Raw genomic sequence first — 17,559 nt, forward strand, 5'->3', positions numbered from 1 at the left:
AAAACACTAATAGAACCATTTCCAAAGGTACATTTAATTTATTTGTCAGTGTTGTACATCAATAGGAATAAGGAGCACTGGGTACTTAGCCGTCTTTGTTAGCTACCAATCGGCGCTAGCAGACAGTACAGTAGAGTAAATAGAAGCCTATTATGCCTCCTGTCACTAGTCACAGAGAAACATTGATAAAAGGTAGGAGGGAGAGGGGAATGAACAGGACGACAGATTAGCTTAATATTTATCTCAATCGACGTGGGCACGTTTTTCTTCGAGGGCGCCGCAGCTTGTCACACACTTTCCCTCGTCCTTGCTGCCTCGCTGTGACCTGTTAATAGAGCCAGCTAATGTTTTAATAAATTAGGTTTGATTAAGAAGATTGCCACCTTTTTGATTCTAATGGAGGTTTAAACAAACGCCGTTTGGATAGGCTATTCATAAAAGCCATGTGAGAATGGAAGAGGGGGGTGTAGGGGGATTGGAAGCCGTCTCTATCGTTTACGGCTCTCCTCTCTCTCGGCCATTAAGCCTCCTCTCGTTACTGGCTCTCTTCCTATCGCAGGGTAATGACCTGCAATCACCGCCAAGTGAATCACTATTAAAAGCCTTGGGCCCAGCAGTGGGGGAACGCTCTTAAAGGCAAATTAAAACACATGGGAGTTAGTTTCCTCTCTGGTTATGATGAATCTATAGATATATAACAAGACCCTCGTCATTTTTTTTTCTGGTGGCAGATATATCTATCAAGGCCCAGAGGACTGGTCCCAGAGAGAGAGAGAGCAGAAGAGAGAGAGAGACAGGGAGGATGCTGTTGCTTTCTGGCTTCTGATAAGGTGAGAGAGACAATTTGTTGAAAACGTTTTGTTTTTATTTAATGATACAGTGCCTTGCAAAAGTATTCAGAACCCTTAGCGTTTTTCCTATGTTGTTGCTTTACAACCTGTAATTTAAATTGATTATTATTTGGATTTCAGGTAGTGAATACATACACAAAATAGTCCATATTGGTGTAGTGAAATGAAAACAATAACTTGTTTAAAAAGATTCTAACAAATTAAAAACAGAAAAGCGGTGCATGCATATGTATTCACCCCCTTTGATCTGAAGCACCTAAATAAGATCTGGTGCAACCAATTACATTCAGAAGTCACATAATTAGTTAAATAAAGTCCACCTGTGCGCAATCTAAGTGTCACATGATCTGTCACATGATCAAAGTATTTATACAACTGTTTTGAAAGGCCCCAGAGTCTGCAACACCACTAAGCAAGGGGCACCCCCAAGCAAGCGGTACCATGAAGACAAAGGAGCTCTCCAAACAGGCCAGGGACAAAGTTGTGGAGAAGTACAGAGCAGGGTTGGGTTATAAAAAATTATCTGAAACTTTGAACATCCCACAGAGCACCATTTAAATCCATTATAAAAAATGGAAAGAATAGGGCACCACAACAAACCTGCCAAGAGATGGCCGCCCACCAAAACTCACAGACAAGGCAAGTAGAGCATTAATCAGAGAGGCAATAAAGAGGCTAAAGATAACCCTGAAGGAGCTGCAAAACTCCACAGCGAAGATTGGAGTATCTGTCCATAGGACCACTCTAAGCCGTACACTCCACAGAGCTGGGCTTTACGAGTGGCCAGAAAAAAATAAGCAAACATGTTTGGTGTTCGCCAAAAGGCATGTGGGAGACTCCCCAAACATATGGAAGAAGGTACTCTGGTCAGATGAGACTAAACTTGAGCTTTTTGGCAATCAAGGAAAACGCTATGTCTGGCGCTAACCCAACACCTCTAATCACCACGAGAACACCATCCCCACAGTGAAGCATGGTGGTGGCAGCATCATGCCATGGGGATATTTTTCATCGGCAGGGACTGGGAAACTGGTTAGAATTTAAGGGTTGATGGATGGCGCTAAATTCAGGGAAATTCTGTTTCAGTCTTCGAGAGATTTGAGACTGGGACGGAGGTTCACCTTCCAGCAGGACAATGACCCTAAGCATACACCTAAAGCAACACTCGAGTGGTCTAAGGGGAAACATTTCAATGTCTAGGAATGGCCTAATCAAAGCCCAGATCTCAATCCAATTGACAATCTGTGGTATGATTTAAAGATTGCTGTACACCAGCAGAACCAATCCAACTTGAAGGAGCTGGAGCAGTTTTGCCTTGAAGAATGGGCAAAAATCACAGTGGCTAGATGTGCCAAGCTTATATAGTGAGGGAAAAAAGTATTTCATCCCCTGCTGATGTTGTACATTTGCCCACTGACAAAGAAATGATCAGTATATAATTTATTGGTAGGTTTATTTGAACAGTGAGAGACAGAATAACAACAAAAAATTCCAGAAAAACGCATGTCAAAAATGTTATAAATTGTTTGCATTTTAATGAGGGAAATAAGTATTTGACCCCCTCTCTATCAGAAAGATTTCTGGCTGCCAGTTGTCTTTTATACAGGTAACGAGCTGAGATTAGGCGCACACTCTTAAAGGGAGTGCTCCTAATCTCAGCTTGTTACCTGTCCACAGAAGCAATCAATCAGATTCCAAACTCTCCACCATGGCCAAGACGAAAGAGCTCTCCAAGGATGTCAGGGACAAGACTGTAGACCTACACAAGGCTGGAATGGGCTACAAGACCATCGCCAAGCAGCTTGGTGAGAAGGTGACAACAGTTGGTGCGATTATTCGCAAATGGAAGAAACACAAAAGAACTGTCAATCTCTCTCGGCCTGGGGCTCCATGCAAGATGGAGCCCCACAACTCACCTCGTGGAGTTGCAATGATCATGAGAACGGTGAGGAATCAGCCCAGAACTACACGGGAGGATCTTGTCAATGATTTCAAGGCAGCTGGGACCAAAGTCACCAAGAAAACAATTGGTAACACACTACGCCGTGAAGGACTGAAATCCTGCAGCGCCCGCAAGGTCCCCCTGCTAAAAAAAAGCACATATACATGCCCTCTGAAGTTTGCCAATGAACATCTGAATGATTCAGAGGACAAATGGGTGAAAGTGTTGTGGTCAGATGAGACCAAAATGGAGCTCTTTGGCATCAACTCAACTCGCCGTGTTTGGAGGAGGAGGAATGCTGCCTATGACCCCAAGAACACCATCCCCACCGTCAAACATGGAGGTGGAAACATTATGCTTTGGGGGTGTTTTTCTGCTAAGGGGACAGGACAACTTCACCGCATCAAAGGGACGATGGACGGGGCCATGTAGCATCAATTCTTGGGTGAGAACCTCCTTCCCTCAGCCAGGGCATTGAAAATGGGTCGTGGATGGGTATTCCAGCATGACAATGACCCAAAACACACAGCCAAGGCAACAAAGGAGTGGCTCAAGAAGAAGCACATTAAGGTCCTGGAGTGGCCTAGCCAATCGCCAGAAATTAATCCAATAGAAAATCTGTGGAAAGAGCTGAAGGTTCGAGTTGCCAAACGTCAGCCTCGAAACCTTAATGACTTGGAGAAGATCTGCAAAGAGGAGTGGGACAAAATCCCTCCTGAGATGTGTGCAAACCTGGTGGCCAACTACAAGAAACGTCTGACCTCTGCGATTGCCAACAAGGGTTTTGCCACCAAGTACTAAGTCATGTTTTGCAGAGGGGTCAAATACTTACAAAATCGTACACAATCAGCAGGGGATCAAATACTTTTTTCCCTCACTGTAGAGACATACCCCAAGAGACTTTCAGCTGTAATTTCTGCAAAAGGTGGCTCTACAAAGTATTTACTATGGGGGGTGAATTGTTATGCATGTTCAAGTTTTCTGTAAGGCAACAAAATTGGACAAATGCCAATGGGGTTAATACTTTCGCAAGGCACAGTACATCCTCAGTTCATTAGAACTTCACCACCACCCCACCCCCCTTTAAAAAACAAATATCCCCTGTACTGCATACTCATCTTTCCCTCTACCCCATGATACATAACAACACCCCACATCACAATAACCAAAACCACACCACTTCTAGAACCGTATTTCCAACCCATCCTCCCCAGGTATACAGACAGCCGCCCCCCCCCCAACACACCATATCTCCTTAAACACATCCACACATTTAATCATTTATAGAACTCAAATTCCACCATAAGGCACGCAGAGACCTTCCCATTAAATAATAGTAAAGGGTCTGTTATCCCCCCACCGTTGACCCTGTTCCTCTTTGTTAGCCAAATAGCCTACTTTGCCTGAGCAAACAGAAAATTCAACAACACACACCTTTTCCTTATTCGAATACCTGTACCTCATAAACATCCTGACAGTATACTCCACCCCCAACTTCTCACACAGATATTCCAACAGAGACATTAATGGCATTAAGCTGGTGCACAGGGTAGAACCCTCCACTGGAGGTCCCCTAACCTCTTTGGTACTGTGAGTTCTAAAACCCACCATACTCTCCGCCCCACATACCCCCAGCCACGGAGGTGCCTTCACTCCTGTTAGGCTCCTAATGTTCCTTACCTTAATGCAGAGGTTGTAGAGGGCTTTACCTCCCACCCCCTCAAACTTCCCCAGGCTCGGAGTGTTAAAATCTAACAAGTCCTCCAGACCCCCTTGCCAGTCCCCAGTCTCTGCCGTCACCTGCAGTGGTGGAAATATTAGTGGCCACTCCCCCTTTGGCCGCTCAAACACCCCCTTTCCGGCTCAGATAGTGCCTCCTGGATCTCCCCCAGGAATCTCTCCAGCAGCCTAAGAGATGTTCGTTGTGCCAGGACTTCCGGGGTTTTCCACCCCTCCTCCAGCAGCCGCAGGTCACCCAGCCTTAGTAAACCCGTTGCCATCAGTCGCCTCTGCATGGTGGCCGACTGAATCAATCTCAAAAGGATGGCTGGGTTGTGGAAGATAGTCTCCTCCCACAGTCCAGGCTCTTCTTGTGTGGGCCTTAGCAGGTGCCAGGCCCTCAGCACCGGAGAGTAAAAATCAGAGAGACCTGCTGTACTCAGCCTCTCCAGCCTCATGAGGAACAGCTGCCGGTCCATCCCTAATCCGTCAGTTCTCCTCAGCAGTGCGCATGTTTCTTCCATTTGCGAATAATCGCACCAACTGTTGTCACCTTCTCACCAATCTACTTGGCGATGGTCTTGTAGCCCATTCCAGCCTTGTGTAGGTCTACAGTCTTGTCCCTGACATCCTTGGAGAGCTCTTTGGTCTTGACCATGGTGGAGAGTTTGGAATCTGATTGATCGATTGCTTCTGTGGACAGATGTCTTTTATACAGGTAACAAACTGAGATTAGGAGCACTCCCTTTAAGAGTGTGCTCCTAATCTCAGCTCGTTACCTGTATAAAAGACACCTGGGAGCCAGAAATCTTTCTGGTTGAGAGGGGGTCAAATACTTATTTCCCTCATTAACATGCTAATCAATTTATAACATTTTTGACATGCGTTTTTCTGGATTATTTGTATAACCATTGTCGAAGGAATCAAAATAGGACAAATCGGCACCAACATATCCCTTACAAATATTTTACTTGTAATTAGCCTACCCACTAAATTTACTATTTTCATGAACACAACCATAGCTTTGTTCATTCTGGATGCAGAATGTATAACTTTAGCTCCTACCTGTTCGTCGACTGCAAGCAGAACCTCATCCACCTTAAATCCCTTCTCAGGAACACACCTGAATCCATGCCATAATGACAGCGTCTCCTCCTCTCTAGGCTTTGAATCCGTTGCGCACACTACACCGTTCAAACCCCAGGAAACTACAACTCTGTCCTCTTCCTCCCTAACTTTGAGAAAAAACAGTGAGTACCACTAAATTATCAGTGTGTTAACCGTCCACCATAGAAAATACAAATATGTAAGGACAAAGCCCTCCACACAGCCTCTCAACTACAATACACTCCCAGGATGAACTGAAAGAGAGAGAGTGCGAGAGAGCAAGAGAGAGAGAGAGAGAGAGTTACACCTATCTGGAGGTGACAGCATTCCCTCCCCCTCTTGCACCCCCTAGACACAACTACAACAACATAACCAACAGAAACGAGTCACAACTCCTGCAGCTCTGTCGCATGTTGGGTCTGTACATAGTCAATGGTAGGCTTCGAGATGACTCCTACAGTAGGTACACCTATAGCTCACCTTGCTTCTACACCTGCATTGCTTGCTTTTGGGGTTTTAGTCTAGGTTTCTGTACAGCACTTTGTGACATCAGCTGATGTAAAAAGGGCTTCATAAATACATTTGATTGATTAATTGATTGATTGATCTCTTGGCAGTAGTACGGTAGACTACCTCATCACTAACCTCAACCCAAAGTCTCTCAGCGCGTTCACAGTCAGCCCACTAACACCACTTTCAGATCACAGCAAAATCAGGCATCGAAGCCAAACAAACTGCAATACTATTAAGAAATGCTGTAGATGGAAGGAGGGTAGTGTAGAAACCTACCGAAAAACTATTGGCCAACAACAAATCCAATCCCTCCAAGACAACTTCCTGGACAAAATGTTATCCTGCAATAGTGAAGGTGTAAACTTAGCAGTAGAAAGCCTGAACAATATATTTTACATATCAGCTGACATATCAAATGTAAATTCTGGCAGAAAACCTAAGAAAACTAATAACAATGAGAAATTGTTTAATACTATCAGAACCCACCTGATTCTCCAATTTACATTGGATGAGCTACAGGACAAAATACAAACTCTCCAACCCAAAAAGGCCTGTGGTGTTGATGGTATACTAAACTAAATGATAAAATATACATACCACAAATTCGAATGGGCTATTATTAAACTATTCAACATTATCCTCAGCACTGGTATCTTCCCCAATATTTGGAACCAAGGTCTAATTACCCAAATCCACAAAAGTGTAGACAAATTTCAAATCAATAATTACAGTGGAACCAACAGCAATCTCGGAAAAATCTTTTGCAGTATCATTAACAGCAAACTCCAACATTTCCTCAGTGAAAACAATTTCCTGAGTATATGTCAAATTGGCTTCTTTCCAAAATACCGTATGACAGACCACGTATACACCCTGCACACCCATATTGACAAACAAACAAAACCAAACAAAGCCAAGTCTTCCCATGCTTTGTTGATTCCCCAAAAGCTTTTGATTCAATTTGGCATGAGGGTCTGCTATACCAATGGATGGAAAGCAGTGTTGGGGGAAAACATACAGTCATGTGAAAAAGTAAGTACACCACCTGGAAAGTTGTATTTCTTTTTAGTGTAACCTAATTTAACAAATTATACTGTAAGACTATACTTCGCAATCAACAGAAATAAAATTCCATAGTGCGTACAAAATAAGTACAGGTACAAGTACAAGTACAGGGTGTTGCCCCCTTTGACTAAAATAACTTCATCTAGACGTTTCTTGTAACTGTCTCTTACATAGACTGGGAAATATTTTTGCCCAATCCTCTTTACAGTGCTGCTTCAACTGTGACATGTTCGAGGGCATGCATGGCCCGCTTCAAGTTCCCGCACAGCATTTCGACAGGATTGAGATCTGGGCTTTGACTTGGCCATTCCATAACCCTCCATTTCATATTTTTGAACCATTCTGTTGTAGCTTTGCTTGTGTGCTTTGGATCATTGTCCTGTTGAAAGATCCATGTTCTGTTCAGCTTCAGATTTTTGACAGATGGCCTTAAATTCTACTCAATAATGCTCTGGTACAATATGGATTTCATGTTTGACTCAAAGAAGGCAAGTTGGCCCTCAGGCAGCAAAGCAGCTCCAAACCATAATGTCACCCCCTCCATGCTTTACGGTTGGTATGAGGTTTGCTCAAAGGCAGTGTTTCATTTTCGCCAAACATGGCGTCTGGCATTGCGGCCAAACAACTCCACCTTCGACTCATCTGTCCAGAGCACTTGTTCCAGTAGTTTTACACAGGTATTGTCTGGCAAAAGTCAGTCATGTCTTGATGTTCTTTTTTGAGAGCAGAGGCTTTTCCCTTCCTGACCTCCCATGTAGGCCAAATTTATGGAGTTTCTTTCTGACAGTTGACTCATGCACTTCGACATTGATTGTGGCAAGAGAGGCCTGTAGATCCCTTGATGTTACCCTGGGATTCTTAGAGACTTCTATGAGCATCTTTCGGTCAGGTCTTGAGCTGAATTTGGTGGGATGACCTGTCCTAGGTAGATTTCCAGTATTCTGGAATTTTCTCAATTTCTAGATGATCCATTGGCGAGTGGAACGATGTCCTTTGAACTTATTGGAAATGGATTTGTAACCCCTCCCAGACTTATGGGCATCAATAATCTTTCTTCTGAGAGCCTCAGATATGTATTTTGATCTTGGCATGATGTATTACCACACACCAATATGATTAAGACCAAACCAGACCAAGTTTCTAATCTTTATCGAAGGCTGAACGCTCCCAAGTTACTCTCTAATGATTTTCTAATCATTTGCCCCTTTTTTTGGTGCACCTGATTCTAATTTTAGCCATTTTATGTGATGGTAAAGGTAGGGCTGTACTGACCTTTTCAGCATAAGGAAATGTCATTTTTGTTCATTTTAAATCATTTTCCACACACTGTCTGTGCCTGTACTTAGTTTTCATGCTAGTGAGGGCCGAGAATCCACTCTCACATAGGTACGTGGTTGCAAAGGGCAAGGCAGGATACTCTGAGCGCAGCCCAAACCAGGAATATGGCAGTGGCTTCTGATTAAATTACATTTTCACAGAACCGCTTGTTGAAATATCAATGAGGCTCTTTTGTTCAGATATCGATAAGTGAACTGTAGGCAGGGCATGAAAGGTATAATGAATCCAGTTGTTTGTGTCATCCGTTTCGGGAAAGTACCTGTGCAATTGCTCACCCAACTCACTCAGGTGCTTTGCTATATCACATTTGACATTGTCCATAAGCTTGAGTTCATTTGCACACAAAAAATCATACAATGATGGAAAGACCTGTGTGTTTTGTCCCGCACATTGAATATAGTTGTGGAGATTCCGTGTAATCCTAGATTCAGATCATTCAGGCGAGAAAAAAAATCACCCAGATAGACCAGTCATGTGAGAAACTCGTCATCAAATGATGGTCAGTAAAAAAAACTTTAAGCTTGTCTCTCAATTCAAAAAAATTTGTCAATACTTTGCCCCTTGATAACCAGCGCACTTCTGTATGTTGTAAAAGCTGCCCATAGCATTGCATAGTGCAGAAAATACACGGGAGTTCAGGGGCCTTGCTTTAACAAAGTTAACCTGTTGGGTCTAGGGGGCAGCATTTGCACGTCTGGATAAAAAAAATGTACCCGATTTAATCTGGTTACTAATCCTACCCAGTAACTAGAATATGCATATACTTATTATATATGGATAGAAAACACTCTAAAGTTTCCAAAACTGTTTGAATGGTGTCTGTGAGTATAACAGAACTCATTTGGCAGGCAAAACCCTGAGACATTTTCTGACAGGAAGTGGATACCTGATGTGTTGTATTGACTTTAAACCTCTCCCATTGAAAAACACAGGGGTTTAGGAATATTTTGGCACTTCCTATTGCTTCCACTAGATGTCACCAGCCTTTACAAAGTGTTTTGAGTCTTCTGGAGGGAGATCTGACCGAACAAGAGCCATGGAACGGTGATGTCCCATTAGACACCTGGCGCGCTACTTCATGTTGGGTACCCTCGTTCCAATACGTTATAAAAGGCTATGCATTCGTCCACCTTGAATATTATTCATGTTCTGGTTAAAAAAGGCCCTAATGATTTATGCTATACAACGTTTGACATGTTTGAACGAACGGAAATATATTTTTTCCCCTCGTTCATGACGAGAAGTCCGGCTGGCTTACATCATGTGCTAACGAGACGGAGATTTTTGGACATAAATGATGAGCTTTTTTGAACAAAACTACATTCGTTATGGACCTGTGATACCTGGAAGTGACATCTGATGAAGAGAATCAAAGGTAATGGATTATTTACATAGTATTTTCGATTTTAGATCTCCCCAACATGACGTCTAGTCTGTATCGCAACGCGTATTTTTCTGGGCACAGTGCTCAGATTATTGCAAAGTGTGATTTCCCAGTAAGGTTATTTTTAAATCTGGCAAGTTGATTGCGTTCAAAAGATGTAAATCTATAATTCTTTAAATGACAATATAATATTTTACCAATGTTTTCTAATTTTAATTATTTAATTTCTGACGCTGACTTGACTGCCGGTTATTGGAGGGAAACGATTTCCTCAACATCAATGCCATAGTAAAACGCTGTTTTTGTATATAAATATGAACTTGATAGAACTAAAAATGCATGCATTGTCTAACATAATGTCCTAGGAGTGTCATCTGATGGAGATTGTAAAAGGTTAGTGTATCATTTTAGCTGGTTTTATGGTTTTGGTGACCCTGTCTTTGACTTGACAAAACATTACACACAACTCTTGTAAATGTACTGTCCTAACATACTCTAAATTTATGCTTTCGCCGTAAAACCTTTTTGAAATCGTAAAACGTGGTTAGATTAAGGAGATGTTTATCTTTCAAATGGTGTAACATAGTTGTATTTTTGAAAAATTTGAATTTTGACATTTATTTGGATTCAAATTTGCCGCTCTTGAAATGCACCTGCTGTTGATGGAGTGCACCACAGGTGGCACGCTAGCGTCCCACCTAGCCCCAAGAGGTTAACCATTTTCACTGTAGTGTCCAAAACGTCTTTCAAGCTGTCAGGCATTCCTTTGGCAGCAAGAGCCTCTTGGTGGATGCTGCAGTGTACCCAAGTGGCGTAGGGAGCAACTGCTTGTACGTGCATTACCACTCCACTATGTCTCCCTGTCATGGCTTTTGCGCCATCAGTACAGATACCAACACATCTTGACCACCAAAGTCCATTTGATGTCACAAAGCTATCCAGTACTTTATAAATGTCCTCTCCTGTTGTCCTCATTTCCAGTGGTTTGCAGAAGAGGATGTCTTCCTTGATTGACCCCCCATAAACGTAACCGACATGTACCAGGAGCTGTGCCAGGCTCGCCACGTCTGTTGACTCATCTATCTGTAACTCATAGAATTCACTGGCTTGTATGCGAAGCAGTAATTGTTTCAAAACGTCTCCTGCCATGTCACTGATGCGTCGTGAATCAATGTTGTTTGGCATGTTTTGTTTTTTAATCTCTCTCTTTTAATCTCTGCGCAGAGTGAAAGTTTCATTTTTGCACATATAACACACTGTAGCTGAGGAAAGGCACTACTCCCAATATAAGTGAACCCCAAATCAATGTTGTTGTCATCATATTTGCGCCTCTTCGATGATCCATCGTCCCTGTCTGTTGTTCGGTGCTTTCCCGGATAAGGGGGCAGTAGTTCTTCGGCTGAATCAGTTTCACAATTGTCAGTGTCCATGCTAGCTGGGCTAAAGACAAATGTAGAATTACTGATGCTAGCGTTGAATGTGCTCATGGAAGCAGGTCAACTTGTGTCATCGACAGTTGCAGGTGTGGTACTGCTGGTAGTAGTGGTACTGCTGGTAGTAGCAGTACTACCAGTAGAGCTGGTACGTGAATCACATTTTTATTTGGCGTACCCCCAACAGCATTGCGCGTACCCCAGTTTGGGAATGCCTGCTCTAGAGCACACAAATAATTATACCTACCTTGGCCTAAACATCAACACCACAGGTAACTCCCACAAGGCTGTGAACGATCTAAGCTATCAAAAGGAACATACATCTCAACATCCCAATTAGGATCTGGTTAAAAATACTTCATTCAGTTATAGAACTCATTGCCCTCTATGGTTGTGAGATCTGTGGTCCACTCACTAACCAATAATTCACAAAATGGGACAAACACCCAAGTGAGACTTTGCATGCAGAATTCTGCAAAAATATACTTTGTGTACAGTACAACACAAAACCCCAAACAATCCATACAGAGCAGAATTAGGACTATACCCACTAGTTATCAAAATCCAGAAAATAGCTGTTAGCCTGTTATGGATAGGGGGCAGTATTTTCACGGCCGGATAAAAAACGTACAAACGAACAAAACGCCGCTATTTGGATATAACTATGGATTATTTTGAACCAAACCAACATTTGTTATTGAAGTAGAAGTCCTGGGAGTGCATTATGACGAAGAACAGCAAAGGTAATCCAATTTTTCTTATAGTAAATCTGAGTTTGGTGAGGGTCAAACTTGGTGGGTGTCAAAATAGCTAGCCTGTGATGGCGAGCTATCTACTCAGAATATTGCAAAATGTGCTTTCACCGAAAAGCTATTTTAAAATCTAATTTAGTAAATTCACCGGAAGTGTTCGGTGGGAATGCTAGTTCTGAACGTCACATGCTAATGTAAAAAGCTGGTTTTTGATATAAATATGAACTTGATTGAACAAAACATGTGTCGTGTCTTTGGCTATGCCGGATTAAGTGATATGACATGCTAACTTATAAAATGATTTCTCTATAATTAATATTACCTGATTAAGCTAATCATGTAAATGTAATTAACTAGAAAGTCGTGGCACCACGGAAGAACGTTTATCGAGCCGTTATCTTCCGAATAAACTCTTAAAATACTTCGTAATATTTTACATCGATAGCAGTCAATGTTAACCCTTGTCTTATTTTCAGTCTCATAATGAAAGTTGTAAATTCTTGGTTATCTTCACGAACCCTGGCTAACAAGTTGAATCAGCAATACCAAATTGGGTTTAATTATTTATTTACTAAATACCTAACTAATCACACAGAATTACAAATACACAGAATACAATGATGTCATACAGAAAACGTCCCTGGTGAACGGAACCTGTATGAAAGCTGGTTACACAAAGGAAAGGGGGTTGGGCTTGAATGAAAGAGCGGGAAGATTTAGGAACAGAGAAACAGCAGCTATGCTATCGTAAATACATTATCTTATGCATTCTAAATTACCGCCCATTTGGAAAAGGAAAATGCAATAAATATTTACTCTGAGCTGCGCTTCGGTAGATTGGTCGTAGATGCTGGCCGGGTTGGCCAACAGATCTTCCTGTAAACTCTTAAGAATGTCTCTGGTGGTAAATTGGATAAGTGGTGGTATCTTCGTCCGTCTGTTGGACTGGATCCGTCGTCCGTCCTTTCCTAGCCCACGTAAGCAGCGGCCGCTGCTAACTCAACGGCTAGGAAGTAGCACTTCTGTAGTGAATAAGCTCAAAGGTCATACCATTCGCCACCAAAGCTCACGCCGAGGTTGGCTTAGTTCTGTACTTGACATGTGTGTCCTTCTAACGTAGAGGCTGCAGACCTCCCGTACTGGAACAACGTGGTTATCTTTTCGTCAAAGGATTATATAGTGGAGAGGGGGAGGGAGGTGTTTCATCGTTTATAACCCCTGTCTCTTCACAGGGTTGGGCCACTGATCGAGCAGGGCACTTTCCTTATGAAAACCCAAATCTCTAATTCGGAAGCTAAAATTACATTTCATCTCCTAACAAACATTTTCAATATCAAACATTTCAATTGCATAACAATTCCATGTGACTCTGATAACTAGAGGGCGTATACTTTCTCAGATACAGTTTATGTGGTCCTGTCATCAGTCATAATGTCTCAGATGACAACCGAACAGACATACATACTCATTACGTTCCCAAGCATATTTCCAACTGGTTTTATTAACCTCTTATGGCTAGGGGGCAGTATTTTCACGGCTGGATAAAAAACGTACCCGATTTAATCTGGTTACTAATCCTACCCAGTAACTAGAATATGCATATACTTATTATATATGGATAGAAAACACCCTAAAGTTTCTAAAACTGTTTGAATGGTGTCTATGAGTATAACAGAACTCAAATGGCAGGTCAAAACCTGAGAGATTCCTTTACAGGAAGTGGCCTGTCTGACCATTTCTGGAACTTCTTTGCCATCTCTATCTTTTACTAAGGATCTCTGCTCTAACGTGACACTTCCTACGTCGTCCATAGGCGCTCAGAGCCTGGGAAAAACCTGAATGTCGTCATCCCAGCCCCAGGCTGAAACACATTATCGCCTTTCTCAAGTGGCCGATCAAGGGACAATGGGCTTAGGCGCGTGACCTGGCGGCCCCCGTCTTTGTGATTTCTTCCTCTGTTTGCCGAAAAGGAGATTCCCGGTCAGAATATTATCGCTTTTCTACGAGAAAAATGGCATAAAAATTGATTTTAAACAGCGTTTGACATGCTTCGATGTACGGTAATGGAATATTTAGAATTTTTTTGTCACGAATTGCGCCATGCGCACGACCCTTCTTTACCATTTCGGATAGTGTCTGGAACGCACGAACAAAACGCTGCTATTCGGATATAACGATGGATTATTTTGGACCAAACCAACATTTGTTATTGAAGTAGCAGTCCTGGGAGTGCATTCTGATGAAGACAACAAAGGTAATGAAACTTTTGTAATAGTAAATCGGAGTTTGATCAGGGCTAAACTTGGTCGGTGTCTAAATGGCTAGCCGTGATGGCTGGGCTATCTACTGAGAATATTGCAAAATGTGCTTTCACCAAAAAGCTATTTTAAAATCGGACATATCGAGTGCATAGAGGAGTTCTGTATCTATAATTCTTAAAATAATTGTTATGTTTTTTGTGAACGTTTATCGTGAGTAATTTAGTAAATTCACCGGATGTTTGCGGGGGGTATGCTAGTTCTGAACGTCACATGCTAATGTAAAAAGCTGGTTTTTGATATAAATATGAACTTGATTGAACAAAACATGCATGCATTGTATAACATAATGTCCTAGGGTTGTCATCTGATGAAGATCATCAAAGGTTAGTGCTGCATTTAGCTGTGGTTTTGTTTTTTGTGACATTATATGCTAGCTTGAAAAATGGGTGTCTGATTATTTCTGGCTTGGTACTCTGCTGACATAATCTAATGTTTTGCTTTCGCTGTAAAGCGTTTTTGAAATCGGACAGTGTGGTTAGATAAAGGAGAGTCTTGTCTTTAAAATGCTGTAAAATAGTCATATGTTTGAAAAATTTAAGTTTTTGCATTTTTGAGGAATTTGTAATTCGCGCCACACCTATCATTGGATATTGGAGCAGGTGTTCCGCTAGCAGAACGTCTAGATGTAAGAGGTTAACCTGTTGGGGCTACAGGTTAGCAATGAACCCCGAGTCGGGATTGCTAACAAGGCTGGAAATTCAAAACATCAAAAATCTAATATTTTCAATTTCTCAAACAATCAACTATTTTACACAATTTAAAAGATAAACATCTCCTTAATCTAACCACATTGTTCGATTTTCAAAGAGGCTTTACGGCAAAAGCATAAAGTTAGATTATGTTAGGACAGTACATAGCCACAAAGTACAAACATCCATTTTCAATTCAAGGTCAGGCGTCACCAAAAGCAGAAACCAGCTAGAATTATGCAATAACCCTTGTCAATCTCCATCAGATGACACTCCTAGGACATTATGTTATACAATACATGCATTTTTTGTTCCATCAAGTTCATATTTATATCCAAAAACAGCATTGTACAGTAGCGTGAAATTCAGATTTTTTTCTTCTCTGAAATGCTTCCGGTGAACATAACAAAATTACTATTCGAAAACATTGGTAAATTATAATATTGTCATTCAAAGAATAATATATTATCATCTCGTAATTGCTACCGAATGGCCAGATCTCAAAATAACTTTACTGGGAAATCACATTTTGCAATAAACGGGGTGCTATGCTAAGAACAATAAGCTATGCTATACAGTTAGCATCATCTAATATCGATAATAACATTGTAAATATCCCCTTACCTTTGATTATCTCCATCAGAAGGCACTGCCAGGAATCCCAGGTCCGGAACAAATGTGGTTTCTTTTGACAAAGTTCATAATTTATGTCCAAATAACAACAAGTAGTTAGCGTTCATTATGCTCCCACAAAACGTGGTGGGGGGGTGTAAAATCATGCCGAAAAGCTAAAAAAACCTAGTAAATAATCTATTTACGTTCGTTCAAACATGTCAAACGTTGCTTAGCATTAATCTTTTGGTCCATTTTTAACGTTAAACATCAGTAATAATTTCACACAACCTATCCTATGTCTAGATAAACAATGATGACAAACTCACGCTTCTCAGATTTATGCGCAGGCGTAAAAAAATGAAGTGATGACATGTCAACTTCCTTGCATTCTAATTTGCTCTCTGTTTATCATAGACGCTTCAAACAACTTTATAAAGATCGTTGACATCTAGTGGAAGCCGTAGGTGTTGCGAAATGAATCCTTTCTCACTATGGTATCTATAAAACAATGACACTAAATAGTACAGTCACAAAATTCACATTTTTTTGGGATCTATTTTTCACAGGTTTTTGCCTGCAATATGAGTTTTGTTATACTTAGACACCATTCAAACTGTTTTAGAAAATTCAGAGTGTTTTCTATCCGAATGTGTTAATAATATGCATATCCTAGCTTCTGAGTTGGTGTAGGAGGCAGTTAAAAATGGGCACATATTTTTTTCAACATTTCTCAATACTGCCCCCGAGCCCCAACAGGTTAAATGCTACTACCACCTAAATGGAAGCAATGTTAAAACCTGTTGGGGCTAAGGGGCAGTATTTGCACGGCTGGATAAAAAACGTACCCGATTTAAACTGGTTACTACTCCTGCCCAGAAACTAGAATATGCATATAATTAGTAGATTTGGATAGAAAACACTCTAAAGTTTCTAAAACTGTTTGAATGGTGTCTGTGAGTATAACAGAACTCATATGGCAGGCCAAAACCTGAGAAGATTCCATACAGGAAGTGCCCTGTCTGACAATTTGTAACGTGACATTTTCTAAGGCTTCCATTGGCTCTCAGAAGGCGCTTGAAAGTGAAATGACGTCTCTCCTGTCTCTGGGTGAAAAACAGCAGGAGATTTTGTGAGTGGTCAGGCTGGGAACAGTGACACTGGCCTTTGAATGAATACAACGTCGCCCGGTTGGAATATTATCGCTATTTTACGAGAAAAATAGCATAAAAATGTATTTTAAACAGCGTTTGACATGCTTCAAAGTACGGTAATGGAATATTTGTAATTTTTTTGTCACGAAATGTGCTCGCGCTTCACCCTTCGGATACTGACCATAACGCACGAACAAAACGGAGGTATTTGAATATAACTATGGATTATTTGGAACCAAAACAGCATTTGTTGTTGTTGAAGTCCTGGGAGTGCATTCTGACGAAGAACAGCAAAGGTAATCCAATATTTCTTATAGTAAATCTGAGTTTGGTGAGGGCCAAACTTGGTGGGTGTCAAATTAGGTAGCCGTGATGGCCGGGCTATGTACTCAGAATATTGCAAAATGTGCTTTCGCCGAAAAGCTATTTTAAAATCTCACACCGCGATTGCATAAAGGAGTTCTGTATCTATAATTCTTAAAATAATTGTTATGTATTTTGTGAACGTTAATCGTGAGTAATTTAGTAAATTCACCAGAAGTATGTATATGTATTGTTTAACATAATGTCCTAGGAGTGTCATCTGAAGAAGATCATCAACGGTTAGTGCTGCATTCAGCTGTGGTTTTGGTTTTTGTGACATATATGCTTGCTTTGAAAATGGCCGTGTGATTTTTTT

The 17,559-nt window shown here is 41.3% G+C and overlaps 1 long non-coding RNA gene across 1 annotated transcript in view; it reads left to right on the forward strand.

The window, feature by feature from the left end:
• The first annotated feature begins 729 nt into the window (after positions 1 to 729).
• The window catches only part of LOC123743478 (uncharacterized), a 49,701-nt gene continuing 32,871 nt past the window's right edge, over positions 730 to 17,559 (forward strand). Inside the window, exon 1 of the long non-coding RNA XR_006770304.2 lies at positions 730 to 830. This is a non-coding gene — a long non-coding RNA (uncharacterized LOC123743478). The remainder of the gene's footprint in view (positions 831 to 17,559) is intronic.

The sequence above is a fragment of the Salmo salar genome, chromosome 01 (genome assembly GCF_965601325.2).
Source record: "Salmo salar chromosome 01, fSalSal1, whole genome shotgun sequence".
In the NCBI taxonomy this organism is placed as follows: domain Eukaryota; kingdom Metazoa; phylum Chordata; class Actinopteri; order Salmoniformes; family Salmonidae; genus Salmo; species Salmo salar.